This window comes from Macrobrachium rosenbergii, chromosome 37 (assembly GCF_040412425.1).
Source record: "Macrobrachium rosenbergii isolate ZJJX-2024 chromosome 37, ASM4041242v1, whole genome shotgun sequence".
Taxonomy (NCBI): domain Eukaryota; kingdom Metazoa; phylum Arthropoda; class Malacostraca; order Decapoda; family Palaemonidae; genus Macrobrachium; species Macrobrachium rosenbergii.
In genome coordinates, this window is record NC_089777.1 from 12,041,198 (window position 1) to 12,059,797 (window position 18,600).

At 38.5% G+C, this 18,600-nt stretch overlaps 2 long non-coding RNA genes across 2 annotated transcripts in view; one reads left to right on the top strand and one right to left on the bottom strand.

Moving 5' to 3' along the window:
* Positions 1-18,600, bottom strand: part of LOC136825307 (uncharacterized) — a 302,288-nt gene that overhangs the window by 210,223 nt on the left and 73,465 nt on the right. The gene's annotated exons all lie outside the window — the stretch shown is intronic.
* LOC136825306 (uncharacterized) lies at positions 8,199-13,231 on the top strand. Its single transcript, XR_010849294.1, has 2 exons — positions 8,199-8,661; positions 12,472-13,231. It is a non-coding gene; the product is annotated as an uncharacterized lncRNA (long non-coding RNA).

Sequence of the window (18,600 nt, forward strand, 5' to 3'; positions counted from 1 at the left end):
GATCATCAAATATTTCTTCTCCCTTAAGAAATAAACTGTTATTTAGTTGTTTAAAAATCGTATACAGAGATTTGACGTTTGCCAAATATTCGCTTTGCATACACACACACACACACACACACACACACACATATATATATATATATATATATATATATATATATATATATATATATATATATATATATATATATATATATATATATATATATATATATATATAAACTGGTCATGCAAAACAGGTAAGAGCACGTGGACTGGCAAAAAAAAAAAAAAAAAAATGAGAGTGATCAGACAATACTCAGCTACCAAAGCACCACAGGAAAGAATAGGCTTTCTTCCAGAAGTTATATGAGTGAAAGGAAGACGAAACAGTCTCCCATTGTATACATTACGGAGGAAGGGTTAAGCAATGACAGCCCTGTTTTTGTAAGGCGCTACCCCCTTTTAAGGGACTTTTCAGAATTATATATATAAGGGAGAGAGAGAGAGAGAGAGAGATGACCTAGAGATATCATTTCACCAGTGAGGTCGTGAGCCTTCGAAGTTCGAACCAAAGCGTGATGGGACCATTGAGAGAAGAGTCGTGATTTCATTTTTTGAGAGCTCAAGAACGGACTGTCTTTCTCCCAACAGCCTCTTAAACGTAGAGGCGAATTTATTTAATTTTATGTTGATGTTATCACCCGTTTTCCATTAGCATTCGTATCACACACACGCGCGTTGCTTTAGAGCAGTGATTCTTAAACTGGGGGGCGCGCCCCCCTATGGGGGCTCCAGAGGCTTCCAAGGGCGGCACAAGCAGAGTTGCCAGATGGTGCCTATTATTTTTTTAATTTGTGATGTTAATTACAAAATTGCCAAAAACGTTATCACTGCTTCCATATATTTTCTACTTATTATCTCAAAACATGCCAAAAGTTCAAAATATAAGTCAGTTTTAATTTCAAATCTTGTTTATGAATTGTCTTTTATTGTTATAATAAGTATAATAGCATACAAATAGACAACATATTGTTTATAGATTAAAGTTGGCAAAAATTTCAGGGGTAGGGGGCGTGGAGTCTATACATAGTGCAGAGGGGGGCGCAGGGCAAAAAAGTTTAAGAACCACTGCTTTAGAGAAACTAGTAGTCCCAAAGTCATTCTTTTGGCGAGTCAAGAACGACATTCACATGCAGAAAACTTTCCATTATTCGATGATATTCATTTCCTCTTAAGATGGGAAATCTCCGCCGTTGCGCGTGCACATCGGGATGAAGTTACTAACCCTGTGTCTTCGCCCCACGAATGTTCATGGTGCTTGTAAGCCAGCGGTGTCTGGCATTTCTCAGCGGTCACCAGTCCAAGTAATGATCAGACCCAACGTAACTTCCACTCACTGATCAGATGTCAAAAAGATTTAGACCAAATAAATTTGCCTTCCTCTCGTTCTCTTTCATGTATATTATCTTAATGAACAAAAGCTTTTTATGCCACTGTTTAAGAGGATGGAAAGACATCTACTTATATATGCATAATATATTTAAGTATCGTCCATTTTTTTTTTTTTAGCACAGCGCTTATATGAGACAGAATGTCTATTTTCCTACTCATTCAGCTAAGAATATTCGGTGCTACTTTGGCTTGTTATCCACGCGTCATGAATCTACTTTGGTATGCGATCTACGCTGTTTATCGGTAGAATATAATTGATGGAAAATTTTTTAACATTTTCATTAATATATGCAATTATGCTTATGTTTTCACGTTCACCTCCAAAGTGCTAATACTAAACATGGAGGAAGCCCCTTGGAACGCCCGTTCCTCATTGGACTGGTCGATATCGTTCTCGGCTAGCACTGCGCTGGGCCCGCGTTCAATTCTCCGGTCGGCCAATGAAGAATTAGAGAAATTTATTTCTGGTGATAGAAATTAATTTCCCGCTTATAATGTGGTTCGGATTCCACAATAAGCTGTAGGTCCCGTTGCTAGGTAACCAATTGGTTCTTAGCCATGTAAAATAAGTCTAATCCTTCGGGCCAGCCCTAGGAGAGCTGTTAATCAGCTCAGTGGTCTGGTTAAACTAAGCTATACTCAGCTTTTTTTTTCCTTGGAACGCCGTGTTTAGTACTAGCCCCTTGGTGTGGCTAACAAGCTAAAGTAGCTGCGACTATTCTTTTATATTTTACGATGTCTTTATCTGTTTCATTCTCAAAAAACGGCTTGAACTAATACTTATATCACAGTACCTTGCCGCCAATTTGATTTCCCCTTTTCTGCAGATACTATTTTGAACCATGCTCTACTGCGCTGAAAGACATGCCCTCTTTCTTCTTCGATCGAGGTACCAGCCAGGCCACAACATCCCATATTTAATCTGCCTTGTCCGGTGGCTATATTTCTTTGTCCACCATCAAGTTTTAGAATTATCAGCATTTTACATCATATCAGGCAGGATCACTTACTTCCCGTGGGTCTTGGATCCCACCCCGCCTTCCACCTTTTTCTCTCTCTCTCTCTCTCTCTCTCTCTCTCTCTCTCTCTCTCTCTCTCTCTATATATATATATATATATATATATATATATATATATATATATATATATATATATATATATATATATATATATATTATGCCCGAATATTCTGAAACTATGAATGGGGATTTTTGTGATTTTAGATGTCTGTAAAAGAAAACTATTGTGCCGGCTTTGTCTGTGTCCGTCCGCACTTTATTCTGTCCGCCCTCAGATCTGAAAAATAACTGAGGCTAGAGGGCTGCAAATTGGTATGTTGATTATCCACCCTCCAAACATCAAACATACCAAATTGCAGCTCTCTATCCTCAGTAGTTTTTATTTTATTCAAGGTTAAAGTTAGCCATAATCGTGCTTCTGGCAACGATATAGGATAGGCCATCACCGTGCCGTGGTTAAAGTTTCATGGGCCGCGGCTCATACAGCATTATACAGAGACCATCGAAAGATAGATCTATCTTCGGTGGCCTTGGTATATACACTGTAGCGGCTGCAAAGAAAACTCGATTGCGCCGAAGAAATTCCGGCGCATTTTTTACTTGTTTCTTTTACCTCTCGTTCTCGTTTTAGGCTTTGAGGAAATCTGTATTTTTGTTTTCTTAACAGAATAAGTATTAGGCAGCCTTCCCATAGGTCTATTGTGAAGCTCAATAATCCGTCTTAATATTACTAGTAAAAATCAACATTTCAGCATAACTCGGGAGCAAAACCCCGGTGGTGAAAGTACTAAACAGCAAAAACACATTAGTGCAACCAGAAATTTCAAACTGATGTATCTTGATTTAGCGAACTAGTGACAAAGGTGTCCCGCCATATCAGTTGATGCCTTACACGACAAAATAATTGTCCAAATCGTAGGCCAAAATTCCAGTTTTCGTAAGACGATCTCTTCACCATTTGGCTGGTTTAGATAAACTTTTTCTTTTCTTTTATTAAGAAAATATATATTTACAACTCCTCCAGTTTGTAATATTGTATATACACCATAATATATTTACATAATAAAATTAGTAATTAAAGTATATTCACTGCATTACAATTTTTACTATTCACCTAAATATGTTTTTAATTTACAAACATACTGACTCGTGAATACTTTTTGAACAGAAGTTTAAATCCCATTTTATTTACATTGAAAGTATCAACCATTCTACCTTTTATCCATTTAAATCATTGCGGGTCAGTACTTATAAATCCTAAGTATCTTCCCATCCATATCCTATATAATCTGATATTATGACCATTGCGTCTATGTTGAAGGGTTGAGAAGCCTGGTATAGTCCTCTGGATAAGGCTAATTAACAGACACAAAGCTTTCATCAGTCCCTGGGGAAACATTGCAGTGATGGATGCCTAACACCAATAACAGAATATCTTCACCAACCTTATGTTATCATAATGTAATCAACTCGGGTAATATTGTCCCGTTTCTGTGCCCTTGTGCTCATCTGGGGGAACTGGCGCGCTCATTGGAAAATGGATGAGAATTATTGGTTTCAGTACTGTTTACTGATGCGGTACAGACATATCACAGAATGAGAATGGGGATTGTGAATACATGATTTTCTCTTTCTTATATGTATGTATGTATATATAAATATATGTATATACATAAAATATATATATACACACGTTACCTCTTGCTGATACTCCGACCCAAGATCGAATCTCGGCCGGACGTTTTAGTATAGCTTCATTTATCGTCACTTGGTTCAAGGCTTAGTAGTGACAAGCGGTTCCAAAATGTGAAGGAATCGAGAAGTTAAGAAGGCAATATATAGATATATACATATATATATATATATATATATATATATATATATATATATATATATATATATATATATATATATATATATATATATATATACACATACATACATGCATACAAAACGACTGACGTAAAAGTTTTACTGCACAAAGGATTCACCAGAGATAAAGGAAGTTTATGTATGACCCGCCGTGTTGTTTTTTCTCTGGTCTTAGGGTAAGACGGATTAGACTTGTTTACAAAAAGTATATATAAAATGAGGGGTGTACAAATGCGTCTGGATACGTCTGAGTGTGGGTGTCTAAATATATGCTGGAGCATTAAGGGACAGATAAGAAAATGCCAATGAATAATCCATGTTGATCTTAAGATTCGAAGAACACGGATCAGGACCCCGTCCCCTTCTGAGAAACCAGTACTGCACCTTAAGAGAGAGAGAGAGAGAGAGAGAACATGTGTTGCAAAACACAGACATGATATCGGCGAAGGAACCATCTTGTACAAAAGTTGCAATGCGAGGAAATCTTCAACCGTGAGCTCTGTCACACCGATCTGACTATGAAACCTCGTGCAATTTATATGACTATCGTTTTGCCCTGCTACTAAAAAAAAAAAATCTTTTCTATCCCAAAACTGTTTTAATGAAACATCCGAGTCGACATATACTGCTGCAACGATCAATTGTCAAGAGACTGAAGTAGTGTGTTCTAAAAACGACGAACAGTATGCGTTCTCAATTTAGACATTTTAGAACATTCATGATACTTATGTAAATGAAAGTCTTCCGGCCTCAGAAGATGAAATGCTTACTGACTTATATAAAACGAAAAGGCTCTCAGGCGTTATTAATGTCAGGAAAGAAAATCTACCCTAAGTCAGCTTCGAAATCTTATAAAAACTTGTTGACAGCTCACTTAACAGAAAGAACCTACTTTCCACGTACCGTGCATGTAACCATGCTTGTGCACTGAACACATCCAGAGTGTTGCTGTAGTATTTTAGAACCCGGCTGACAGTCAGTTTATACTTACACCTTTCATTTCACCTCTCTGAAATCAACCATGAAAAGAAATGTGTTGCTTCTCAATGAGAATTGTTGTTCTGCTATATCACATTCGCATTCTCTGTATGCATTGTGTGTCTTATAAATAGGTTGCCCTCACATTTAGGAGTGCAGTACTACATTTCACTAGATTACTGCGTATTCTTCATGTTGTCTTTTTTCCTTTTACTAACTGATATATATATATATATATATATATATATATATATATATATATATATCCCTTAGTCCAATTCACAACTGATTCGACTTTTAAGAATGTATACCAAGATCAAACCATAGGCCTAGCCCAATCAATCACCGAATTCTATACTGAACAGAACAACACCCGCCCCCACCATTCATTCTGTGTGTGTGTGTGTGTGTGTGTGTGTGTGTGTGTGTGTGTGTGTGTGTGTGTGTGGCATTGTGCATGATTATTTTATCACAAATTAATATCCCCTAATAGAATTCGACATATAATTACTGTATATTTTTCATTAAACATATTGCATTACCTGTTTAAGGCTTCGTCTCGAAGCAAAGCGCCCCTGTATTATCTCATTATACAGTCCGGACACTTGGGGAGAAGATTCCCTCTAGCAACACCAACAAAGCAATTGACTCCCCTGTAATGAGACTAGCTGAAAAACTACGGTTTGAAAAAACGACCTTTGGCCCGCCTGAACCGTCCCTCCCGGTGAGCTACTCTTTTCTATCAGCGCATCTCAGACTCAGAGGTGGTTTTCTGCTGTTGTGGCGGAAGTGACATAACAGCATGATCTTAGTTCAGCCGCAATCTACTTATCATACATAACCCCACCCCCCGGCTGAAAGTAGTTCCTTTGTTTATGTTTGTTTCTTTTTTTACAGTCGGCATTGTTCTAATTTCTGTTTCGGAACTCTCTCTCTCTCTCTCTCTCTCTCTCTCTCTCTCTCTCTCTCTCTCTCTCTATTACAGACGGTTTCAACTCAACTGTCCACCCACAGGTGACCATGTGGCACATGCGCATTTTTAGCACGTGATTGGCTGAAAATCAACGTTTCGAATATCGTGGGCTTATTGTGATAAACATCCTAACTACTTCTTCAGTGACATATTTGAATGTTTATAAATATAAGAACCCTCACACCTTATTATACAAATTATAAACATGCCGATTTGTATCAATAAAAATATACCTTTTTTTTTTTTGTTGATAGGTAAGATGGGTGGAAGAATCAATGAGGGTAGTTAGCTAGCTAACCATGGTAGGGAATAGTATAGAGAGTTAAGTATTAGTAAGAGTAATGTAAGGTGTGGTTTAGCTATACAAACACAAGGACAATCTACTCATATCAGGCAAAAACGTACGAAGGGCTTTCAATGATTATATTTTATCTCATTGGTGTTGGACCTATGGCCACAAACTGTTCAGATAACAAGATTTCCTTATCATTCAAACGTTATTCTATAAACAGTTTCACTGCGTGAATATAAAAATAACTTTATCGTGATACCAAAGTTACGTCCGCTATCGTAAGCCCCAAAAAATAACTTTCAATGATGTTGACAGCTAGAACACGAAGCACAGACAAGAGAACGATAGGCCTACGATTACAGTCCGTTAGTCCGAAGGCCCGATAGTCCGAAGGTCCGATAGTCGCAGGTTGGTATTTTTATGGGTGTTTACTGGTTACAATTTTGCCGTATTAGCTATGGAGGGGTGGGGGGCTGATTACAGTCCGTCGGACTATCGGGCCTTCTGACTTTCGGACTATCGGACCTTCGGACTATCGGGCCTGCTGAGTTTCGGACTATCGGACCTTCGGACTATCGGGCCTTCGGACTATAGGGCGGTCACCAGGCCTACGCTAGATTTGCCATTGATTTGAAATTATTGGCTTCTTTTAAGCGCACTTCCATATCATATCAGTCGAAATTACTTGTTTATTGTAACCATCATTTATTTATTCCATCTAAGTGTCGTTCCGAGCCCTTACACGTAAAAAAAAAATGTCTAGGCTAGCCTTTTCGCTGTTTACATATCATCAGGGATGACATAATTTCAATGAGATTTCAAACTTTTGCTAGATAATTTATAAGGCAAAATACTTCTGGAATCACCAGGTCACTGAGCTATTACAACTATTTGTATGCTCAAGAAAAAAAAAAGTAGTTATACAAAGTATTCTGAAAAGAAAACCCCACTACCAAGTATTAACTGATATTCCCCGCCCCCCTGCCCCGCCAAACCCAATGTTGCACTGGCGGTTCCTTTCACTGCCCACAACAATTTTTCATGCTATTTCGAATATTACCCTACTCATGTAATTTCCACGGAAGAAATCAAGATACCTTTTATTCGTATACCCAGATGTCTTTTATTTTCCTACAAAACATGATTATTGAAAGCCCATCTTTCGCTTGCGTTTGACCTGAGTAGACTGATTGTTACAAGCTCGTCATTTGTGTGCTTGTATTGTTTTATCATCTATATAAATCGGCATGTCTGTGATCTACATACAAAGGGTTATTTGTACATATAAGATTTCAGATGTATTACTGAAGAAATGGTTTATGTCTTTATTGCAGTCAGCCTACGATATCGGAGACACTGGTTTCAGCAGACACTAGCTAATTGTGCATAATGCCACATATAATCTAAATCCTACAATGGTGAGTGGAAAGATGCAGTGAAATAGACTATAGATGTACTGGATGACGCCAGTACTACGCGACAGATCTTGTCATTATTGTTCAATAAAGGTTAGACACTTCCTTTCTCTCTCTGCCCGAGAAATACAATCTACTTTGTAGGATTACAAGAGACGTAAGGCTTCTGGCATTCTTAAGCAAGAGATTTAAAAGCTTGCTTAGCGCGAGTGCTTAAAACGCGTCAGTTCTGGCGATGCATTGACGAAGCAGCACCGGCTGGGTCTAAAACGAGCGTTTTTACCGCGTGGTAACCGTGGGTGTCGTGGAGCTGGCCGTGCGTCTGGCACTTTGAACGCATCTGGAGGCGTTGCTGCCGCCTGCCAAACAGTGGAGCGATTTGCCGGCAGTTCCAACGCCGCGCTCTGGTCGTGTGTGTGTTTAGTGCGTATGCCGAGATTTTCTCATGTCGCATGGAAACACCATTTTCACAATTGTTTTAAATCGAAATATTTCAATTATGTTTGACACAATAAAATTCATACAAGAGGTTGAACAGCGGCCAGGTCTTTACGATGTGCAGTCGGAGGACTACAGCAACAAGCAAACAAGAGTGAGATGCTGGAGTGAGGTCGGCGAGGCCATGTTCGAGGAATGGCATGATATGACGCCTGAAGAGCAAGAGCGTCAAGGCAAGTATATTCATATAATTTTATGAATTTTTTTGACAGTTCAAGACTGGTATGATTTAGCATAATCAGCAAAATGACTTTAGTTCACTGATGCAACTCTTGCTAAGAATAAAATTAGATATATTGATTTAAAACCATTTGAGTTTATAGGCAAGTACTACTCAGGAATGTAATGGATACACTGCACAGAATAAGTTACCATCTACCCAAAACTAGGTTGATGATCAAATAATATTTATATACAGATATACAAACACGCACAAATATAATATATATAAATATAATATATATGTATATGTATATAAATTATACATGCTTAAAAATCACAGTAGATGCACGTGACTTCAGTGCATAAGCGCATCCCACAGGAAAAATGGGGATTCGCTTATATATTATACATATACATATAAATATTATATATAGTATATATCAGCTTCAAGCCGTTTCCTCCAACAAAGGATGGCAGTTACAAAGAAAAACCGATAGTCCCTGCCACTTTCATACTTTAATTACAGAACCGTGAAGGAGCCTGTGCAATGGCGTATCCACAACACCAGCTGTATCTTACACCTTCACGAAAGACTCATCAGCAGTGTGTTGGTCCCTGCTACAAATACTGAGCCATTAATCACTAACACGCCTTCTCAACTGAATTATACACTTCTCACCATCCTATCACCATCCATTCTTTCTACGTGACTGGACCACCTGAAAATACTCAGCTCTATCTTTTCACCCACGCCAACCTTTCTTATCCCTTCTATGAATCTCCACACTTCTCACACCCACCGATTCCTCAACAGCTTCAACATACCTGCTTTCATTTGGAATCAACAGCCACACTTTACCTGCATAAAGGATAACTGGCTCAACAATGCCTTCACGCATTCGTAACTTGGATTCCATAGACAATTTAAGTCTCTGCTCAATCTTTGCAAACACCTTGCTACCTTTCTTGCTTCACCGGTTCTGTAACTTCTGTTATGCTACCATCATCCATTTTGTTTACTCCAATATATATTTCATGTGTGTCTGTGTGTGTGTAGATTTCAAAACTTACGTATCTAGACATTAATCACTGCTGGCTTGAGGATTGGAATTTTGGGGATTTATTGAAAGAAGAGAGGCAGAGCTGAATGATGTAGCTTGGAAATGGTTAGCAATTTTGATGTTTGTGGAAATAACTCGTCTATTTCATTCCATCTGTCCACTCACCAACGTATGTCTTAGGTAGATGTGGCAATACTCACGCATAGCTATAGGTTTCGATTCCCTGAAAGCAATACTTCCGATATCGTAGGCTTACTGTGGTAGAGATGGAAAATATTCCTTCGGTAATACATCTGGATGCTTATATACACAAAGAACCCTCACACCTTCTTATTCGGATCATAAACAAGCCGATTTATATCGATAACATAACAATACAAGCACACGAATGACGTCCTTGTAACAGTCAGTCTATTCAAGTCAAACGGAAACGAGCGATGGCTCTAAATAATTGTTTTTGATCTCATGGTAGGTAAATACAGACATCTGGCTGTGCGAGTGCGAATACAGGGTAATTTTAATAATTTCTTGCATGTAAATTACACGATTGGGTTACTATTCGAAATAGCATGAAATGCTGTCTATGAGACCGTCTGGGAGCTGGGGGAGGTGAATGGAACAGCCACTGGTCAGTATTGGCTGGAAAGCGGGAAATTTCAGTTAATATATGGCATAATGTCAATGGTATTGTGGTTTCCCATTCAGAATACTCTGCATATTTATACTTTTCTTGAGAATATAAACCATTATAATAGGTCAGTGGTTGGGTACTTTCGGAACTATTTAGCCAAATAACTAAACGAACAAAAGTTAATTAGAGTGTTCACGACATACATACGGCATAAAAGGCTAGCCTAGGCATACATATTTTTTGATTGTTGGACACTGAAACGACACGTAGACAGAATGAATAATTAAAGGTTACAATAAAAAGTAAATTTATATGTATTTAAAAGAAAATATTTCAGTTGATGATAAGAGGAGAAAAAGGCAAGTCACAGCTTAGCTGAAGCAAGGAAGGATGTGTGCAAAAGATTGGGAAGCAACTTGGAGTGTCAGTCAACCCAAAGATAGGGAAGTATTAGGGAAGTGTTCAGCCAATTCTCATCTATGGAAGTGAAGTGTGGAGGATGGAATGCAAATGAAAGAAAAATGTAGATGCAGAAAGGAATTGCTTTTACAGTGTATGTGAAAACTGAGAATGAGACTAGAACAGAATAGAATGCAGAATTTAGGCCATTGGCCAAGCGCTGGGACCTATGATGTCATTCAGCGCTGAAGCTGAAATTGACAGTAAAACGGTCAGAAAGGTGTAACAGGAGAAAACCTCGCAGTTCACCATGAATCAGTTGTTAGGAGAGGTTGGATAGCAAGATGGAAAAGGATTTGAACAAAGCTACAGTAAAATGAATGAAAGGGGTTGCAGCTGGGAGCTGAAGGGACGCTGCAAAGAACCTTAAGTAATGCCTACAGTGCACCGCAAGAGGTATATTGACAGCACTAACCGGCCCCTACCCCGGCCCCCAGGGAGGAGAAATGTAAAGGTATGTGGAAGATGAGACCAGAGGGTTATCATGGGTGAAAGAATGGATCAGTGGTGAGAGATGGTTTGATCAACTAAAAAGGATAGAGGATAACAGGTTGGTGAGAAGAGTGCACTGTTTGGAAGCATTAGGATTTAGCAGTTAAACATGAAATGGGCAGTAACTGTTGCTTTGTCTTTTCTGGGGTTACCCCTTGTTCGGGGAAATGGCTTAATTTTGTGAGTACACACACACACATATATATATAAATACATATATATATTAATACCAATAGAAACATTTTAACCATCTTGAAGATAGAAGATAAGATTTCTCCTTTGCTAGTGTATGGCCTCTAGACCGTTGAAGCAATCATAAAAAAGATCCCGTTTTGAACATCCTCCGATGAATCATATCTGCTCCATGTCACGGGACAGAGTGCTCTAAATAATATCACAATCCCTGCAAGACACAAAACCTCTATCTTGGGCAATCACGAATTCCAAGTGAACTTGAATGTAGAACACGCCATTCAATACTCGCGTCCTGAATGAGCATTTTACCCTTTTCTTGTCAGTTAATTTTTTTTTTTAATAGATATGATCACATCATATTTCTCAATAGACAAAAAGCCTCATCTCCAAGAGGTTTGTCATCTACCAAAGGCAACGATCTGACTGGAGTCTTGGAAAAAAATAGATTTTGGAAACAGCAGAGCCACTTTAAAAACACCACCTGTAAGACAGGACTTAGCATTCAGTAAAACAACTGAGTAAAATTTCTTGAAGGTGTAGCATCGTGACCTTGTTTCATGGGGCACTGAATACGCACATGATTACCTCCACCACCCCATCGCTTTAGAGTAAGCCAGTCTTGTGTTGGCACGAAATCATCAAAGCAAACCTACAGGAAAATTTGCCATTGTTAGATCTGTTCCGTGGGCTTATTTTCATTTTTCAAGGTGAGCTCTTGCAATGCAGTTTGGGAAGTGGGCATTCTCTTCAAATTCATTTTCCCTTTCCCCTTGTCCAGGGTAAACATTGCTTGAGGGTACTATACTTCACAAATAACTTGAAATGTTGGTTTATCCTGTCATATATTTCAATAGCATCCTAGTATACTATTGTCAATGTACATTGTATTGACAGTACACTAATGTACCATTTTGCTTAGGATAATGCCTACTTATGTTAAGAAAGTACCTCCGGAATTCACCAATGACGTTGATTTGTTTCAGGCAGAGAACTTATGAAGAAATGGAAGGCAGTCAGAGACAACTTTGTGAAAGATACGAAATTAGCCAAGAAGACAGAGCCATGGGCGGCAAGCAGGAGGAAAAAGAAGAAATACCTATACTATGACCAACTACTGTTTTTGCTACCACACCTGAAAAGCAGCGAAAACAAGACATCATGCATTCTGCCCATAAAGGATCCTTCTTGTCACGACACGCCGACAGAAGAAGCCGATCAACTCGACACCAAAAAGAGACAGAATACTCCTGAACAGGCCCCGGGCCCCGACGGTGGCAGAGAAAGCCTCCGCAAAAGAAAAAGAACGCGGAGACAGGAGGAGGTTAACAAGATCACCGAACCTCTGACAGACAGTGCGTCTGTCAGCGCGTGTCTGCAAACCGAAGAGAAGAACTCGGATAAATATGGCAACAAGGCATTTTTGTTATCGTTTGCACCGATAATGGACAGTTTACCGCAGCACTTGTCTCTCCAAGCCAGAATAAGAATCGCCGAGATTTTTAATGAACTCGCTTGCAACATTCCGCCTAACGCTGGTTCTTCCCCAAGCAAGGAAAGCTCGGTTAGCTAGACAGAAATGGCCTTGCCCGAGTCATTAAACAATGTTCACGGAACCACACACTCCACTCATGTGCATTTACCTCAGTTTTGTGAAAGTATTGCCGATGTGTCCTAATCACATATTCGCCGGCTAGCTGTGGCGCTCTGATTTTATATTTCTGTAATAATAAAATTCTACAAAAATCAATGATTGTGATATTTTGATTTTAGAAGTGACAGCAACTTACCTTTTACTGTTACGTCTGTGCACGACTTTTAGGTATTACTATATAACTTTTCATGTATATATATAGAAAGTAAAAAGTATATGTTGATATGAGTTACAGCATTAAAGATTACTAATAAATACAGTATATATTCATCTGCAATAAAATTCCAGCTGTGAACTGATTGTCTTGCAAAACTTTCACGTTAAAAGTACAAGAAATACTCAGATGTGTGGATGATTACAAAATAATTCACAATATGCTTTACAGCAAACTTAAAGGATAAAGAACCATGATAGGCAAAACTGACAAATCGCCTCTCTCTCTCTCTCTGCCTTTCTTCCTGTCTATATCCACATCCTCAGCTAGGCTGAACTTATAATCACAATTAAGAGAAAAGCCAAGTCAGCTCTTTTCGAACATTAAATAATCGGGTGTTAGTGACCTTTGACCTTGTCACACCAACAATATTTTCGGGAACCACCTGAACATCCCAAAGAGGGCAAAAAGGTCGTAAGACCCAATCCTGATAAGACCCAGCAGACGAGAACAGCCAGGCATGCAAGACGCCCACGGGAGCCTACCAAAACTTCTGACTAAGGTGTTGAAGTAAACAGGATAGTGTTGACCTTCACGCAATTTATCATAATAAGAGTAGGACTGAGTGAAGGTCCTCTACTAACCAAATGAAAGCTATGTATAAACAAATAAAATGATTATGCTCATTGTATTGATGCATACATACTATTCTATGGAAGCTTGATTTAGTTCGTCCATTGCAATATTTGATTATTTTTATAAAATGAGTGACTATTCATACGGAATGCTTGCGACTTGCCGCCAAAGCAACTTTTCTCTGGAACTGTTACTTGCCTTTAAATAGAGATCTTGTTCACACCATGTTGCTTTCTCTCCCGGAAATCAGACCTACTTACTGGTTTTCTAAGGTTTCTCAGTATGAATTGATAAAATGTCGGAGCTAAGCACACAATAAGCTCTTGTAAACTTCTAATAATTACCAAGCAATAATCTTCAGTTATTATTAGAATCAATTCCCCTGTCTTTTTTGCGGAGACGAAAATCCTTAACAGTTCTGCTACTTAAACATCGGTAGCCCTTTAGAATGGTTATGCATAAACATCCAATGTGATTCAAGAACTGGAATATGAGGTTTGGGCCTGATGCCGAGCGCTGGAACCTATGAGGTCATTCAGCGCTGAAAGGAAAATTGAGAGTAAAGGAGGTTTGAAAGGTGTAACAGGAAGAAAACCTCGCAGTCGCACGATGAAAAAATTGTTAGGAGAGGGTGGAAAATAAGGTGGAAGAAAGGGAATATGAAAGAGGTACAGTAATATAAATGAAAGGGGTTGCAGCTAGGGGCCGAAGGGATGCTGCAGAGAACGTTAAGCAATGCCTACAGTGCACCGCGTGAGGTGCACTGATGGCTCTACCACACCACCCCCCCACCCCACAATGGGACCAATGTGATTTAGATTCTAGAGCATAGACATTTCATCATTTACTTTGCGTGGCTTTACTCAAGGTGATTGACTGTACATCACTTCTAAATATCGCTTAGCGAACTATAACTTTGCTGACGCTCCAAGCTGAAGAGAAACTCCCCAACCTAACCGCCCACACGAGCAGTGAGATGCACCAGGGCAGGTATACGATACAGCCAGAGAGAGAGAGAGAGAGAGAGAGAGAGAGGGAGGGAGTGAATAAGCAGCGGAGGCAACGGTGTGTGTTGGAGAGCGGGAGAATTTCGCCGGCTGCTCTCCCTCAAGGGTCACAAAGGGAGGTTGGCGGCGGCCGCTTTGCCGACTGGGGGAGTTTGGTTAGGGAAGGGAGCGAATGTGCATGAAGTAAGGTTGTGTGCTCTGGGTTTTGTGAGATGGTGGGTGGGCGGTCTGGATAGGGTAGGGTGTCATGGGTGGGGTGTTTCCTAGATGTGGGCCGATACAGGCTCCTCCCAGCAGACGGATGTTCCTCCTGGATCGCATGTGCTTGTATCGTGTGCGGATGAACGATAATGAGGTTGTTTTGAGATGACATTCCTGGCTCGTGTGGGTGTTTGATGTATTATTTTGCAGTCTCGCGAATGAAAAATATTAAGAATTATATTATTATCAATGGCATAATACATCTCTGGTAACCCGCGAGATTTCGCCATGTATGCCAGAGCTAGACACTAGTTACAAGACGACCTTAACAATCGAATAACTATTTCCACGTCCGATATTACGTTTCCTTATAGGGTGAGATCACCCGACGTCAGCCGGTAAGGGGTTGCTATCTCCATTAGCAAAGGTAGCACTAACTAATAAGGACTAGCCACTTGATTATTCATTCTCTTCCAACTGGTACTACTCCTGGCAATGGCGCCTGCTTTGTTGCTATGCTGAGTACACATACCACCAAAGGCTGGTATGCCATCTCTCTCTCTCTCTCTCTCTCTCTCTCTCTCTCTCTCTCTCTCTCTCTCTCTCATGCACGAGCGCGCTATTTCACCTTGTAAAACATTTTCTCTTCCGTCATGTGATCAGACAGCAGTTGTAAGTCATTTCCCGTCAAACAGAGAGGAACCAGATTAAATTGCCGGCCGGATATGTGTGCCCTCAAATTCAGTTTTATTTTTGCTCGAGCTCTTCTTATCTTTTTTTTTTATGTTCCCTTTTACACGATGTAGTTCACGCTTGTTTCGCTATAACACGGAAAGGTCGCCTCAGAACAAGTGTTGAAAGTGGTCACCGACCTTTGGTGATGGATTCGAGAAAGTTAATGGAAACTAACTCTTGACTAGGTGCACGTAGCCACGCTTAGATTTATGTCTAACTCACCGTTTTTTCAGTGCTTCAGTCTATTTTAAGGATTCAGGACTGTGATTGTTTTTTTAGTCTTACTTCCTATGACGATACTAGAAATTGAGAATAACAAGTTGTTAAGTATACTGAACTGTATTTGCTAACGTTTTCGCTTTTTTTTATTTTCAAATTTCAATGTAACTATGACAGTTTTAATGGAAGTAATTATCGTCTACAATTGTATAAGTTCCTAGGATACGGGTTTAATAATCTGCAATATTCAGTACAATGGGAATTTAAATTCCATTTCACAGTTGCTTGAATGTATTCATGCTCTGAATGCACGGAAAGGCAGATTTCCATTTGAAATTTTAACTTTAATAACTTGTACCACTTTTCCATCCATTTCCCAATTTTTTTATGAACGTATTTAGATGTGTTGCGAATTGTGACATTTCTGAACTAAAAATAATCTCTCTCTCTCTCTCTCTCTATATAAATTTCACAAGAATACTGCAACGGAGCCTCTTTTCCTTTCAAGATCGACAATAGTTTACAAGATGAATAACAGTTCTTGGGTTTATATTAGGCGTCTCTCAGTTATTTTCAGGTTTCACTGCGATAAACCGTATTGGATTCGGTTACCATCATCAAGGACTTCCATTAAGTTTTGATTGCATCACGCAAATTCAAGACATTATCAAGTCTGTTTGTGTTTTTATTTCTGCTTTGTTTGTTTATTCTAACAATTTTAAAAAAGAAAGTGACACTGAACACTCATATACCTTACTTTAAGGGTCCTGTTATGATTAAAAAGAACAAATTGGCAGTCGGTCGTAATTTTTTTTTTTATTTTTACTGCCAATCACCTTGCTTAATATGCGCAGGTGATTCAACACTCTTTTGTGAAGATGGTCGTAAAGCTAATCAGAAAACAATATAAATGGCGCAGACAAAAAAAAATAATATGAATAATTCTGTAGGACTGCCTCTAGAGTCCGCACAAGGAAATGGAACACCTTAGAAGTAATCAGTGCATTGAAAAGGCAGCCTTTTGAAAGACTCGGTTCATTGATAGCAATACTACGGCATTATGAATGAAGGGGAGTATAAGGTAACGTTTAGTCGCTAGATACTTCAGTACCCATTCACCCCACCTCTCTCTCTCTCTCTCTCTCTCTCTCTCTCTCTCTCTCTCTCTCTCTCTCTATATATATATATATATATATATATATATATATATATGTGTGTGTGTGTGTGTGTGTGTAAAATTTTAAAGCTCATATCACATTTTCCTTTCGACTTAGTAGTGACTGTCTTAAAGATCGATTTCATGAACATTAACACCCTATTTTTGTTTACTATGCATCCAACTCTTCATTATGTAATTTTGAACCTTATAATTGTCTTAAAAATGAAAACCGCTAATACTGAACATTCTTAAAGACGAATACAGAAATTACAGCTGGTGAATTTGAAGCAATCATGCAATTAATTCCATTTTAAAATGATTAAAAGCTTACAGTACACACATTAAGTATGCTATCGAAATTTTGGCCTACAAAATGCAGACCTTCCAACAGTTAAATACAAAACCAGGATTCATTGACTATTGATCCCCATAGCAAATATGAGCATCGTGTTTCCGTTATATGGTTCTTTTGATCAGTGGTTGTATAATGTACTTTTTTTTTTTTAATATAGTGCCTAAATTTAACGATGAGTAAATGAAAGAAAAACTTGATGGAAATTGTAAAATTGGGTTGCAATTTTCGTTCCGAACTTTCATTTATTATTATTATTATTATTATTATTATTATTATTATTATTATTATTATTATTATTATTATTATTATTATATATACGAACAAATTTGATAATGGTAGCTGAGTAAGCCATCGAAAGCTCTCTAAACAATTTATTTTTATTTATTAAGGCAGCAAAATTTCTTGTATTATTATTTTCCAACCTACTGCTCATGAGATCAATATTTTCACAGAAGCTAATAGAATAATGCATCAAGATTATAATAAAAATAACCCAGAACATGGGGTCACTTATGGCCAACTCTCTCTCTCTCTCTCTCTCTCTCTGTTTGTATATGCATCCATTGCTCCAGAAACTCTGAAAGTTCACCAAAAGGTCACCTCACGTGATCTTTTAGAATACAGTTTTTCTGTTCCCTTTGGTGTGATATTTGTGGGGGGGAAATAGCAACGGGACACACGGTAAAAAGAAAATGGAAAAGTGAAAAAATAAAGTTTTGCTGCGGCAACAATTTTAAATTTTTTATTTGGCTGAGAAAAAGCTGCAAGGTATGTTGGATATCCAAAACAAAATTTCTCTTTTACCTTGCGTCTCTCCAGCTCCTGATAATTACAGGCACACACACATTTTATATATAGATACATACATATATATACATGTATGTATTTATATACATACATACATACATATTGACCAATACTAAACGGAACATGGTCAAATTTATGGGTAATTTTGGTTTTGCCGTCGTGTTTAGGATGAATTAGGTAGCAGAAGGAAAT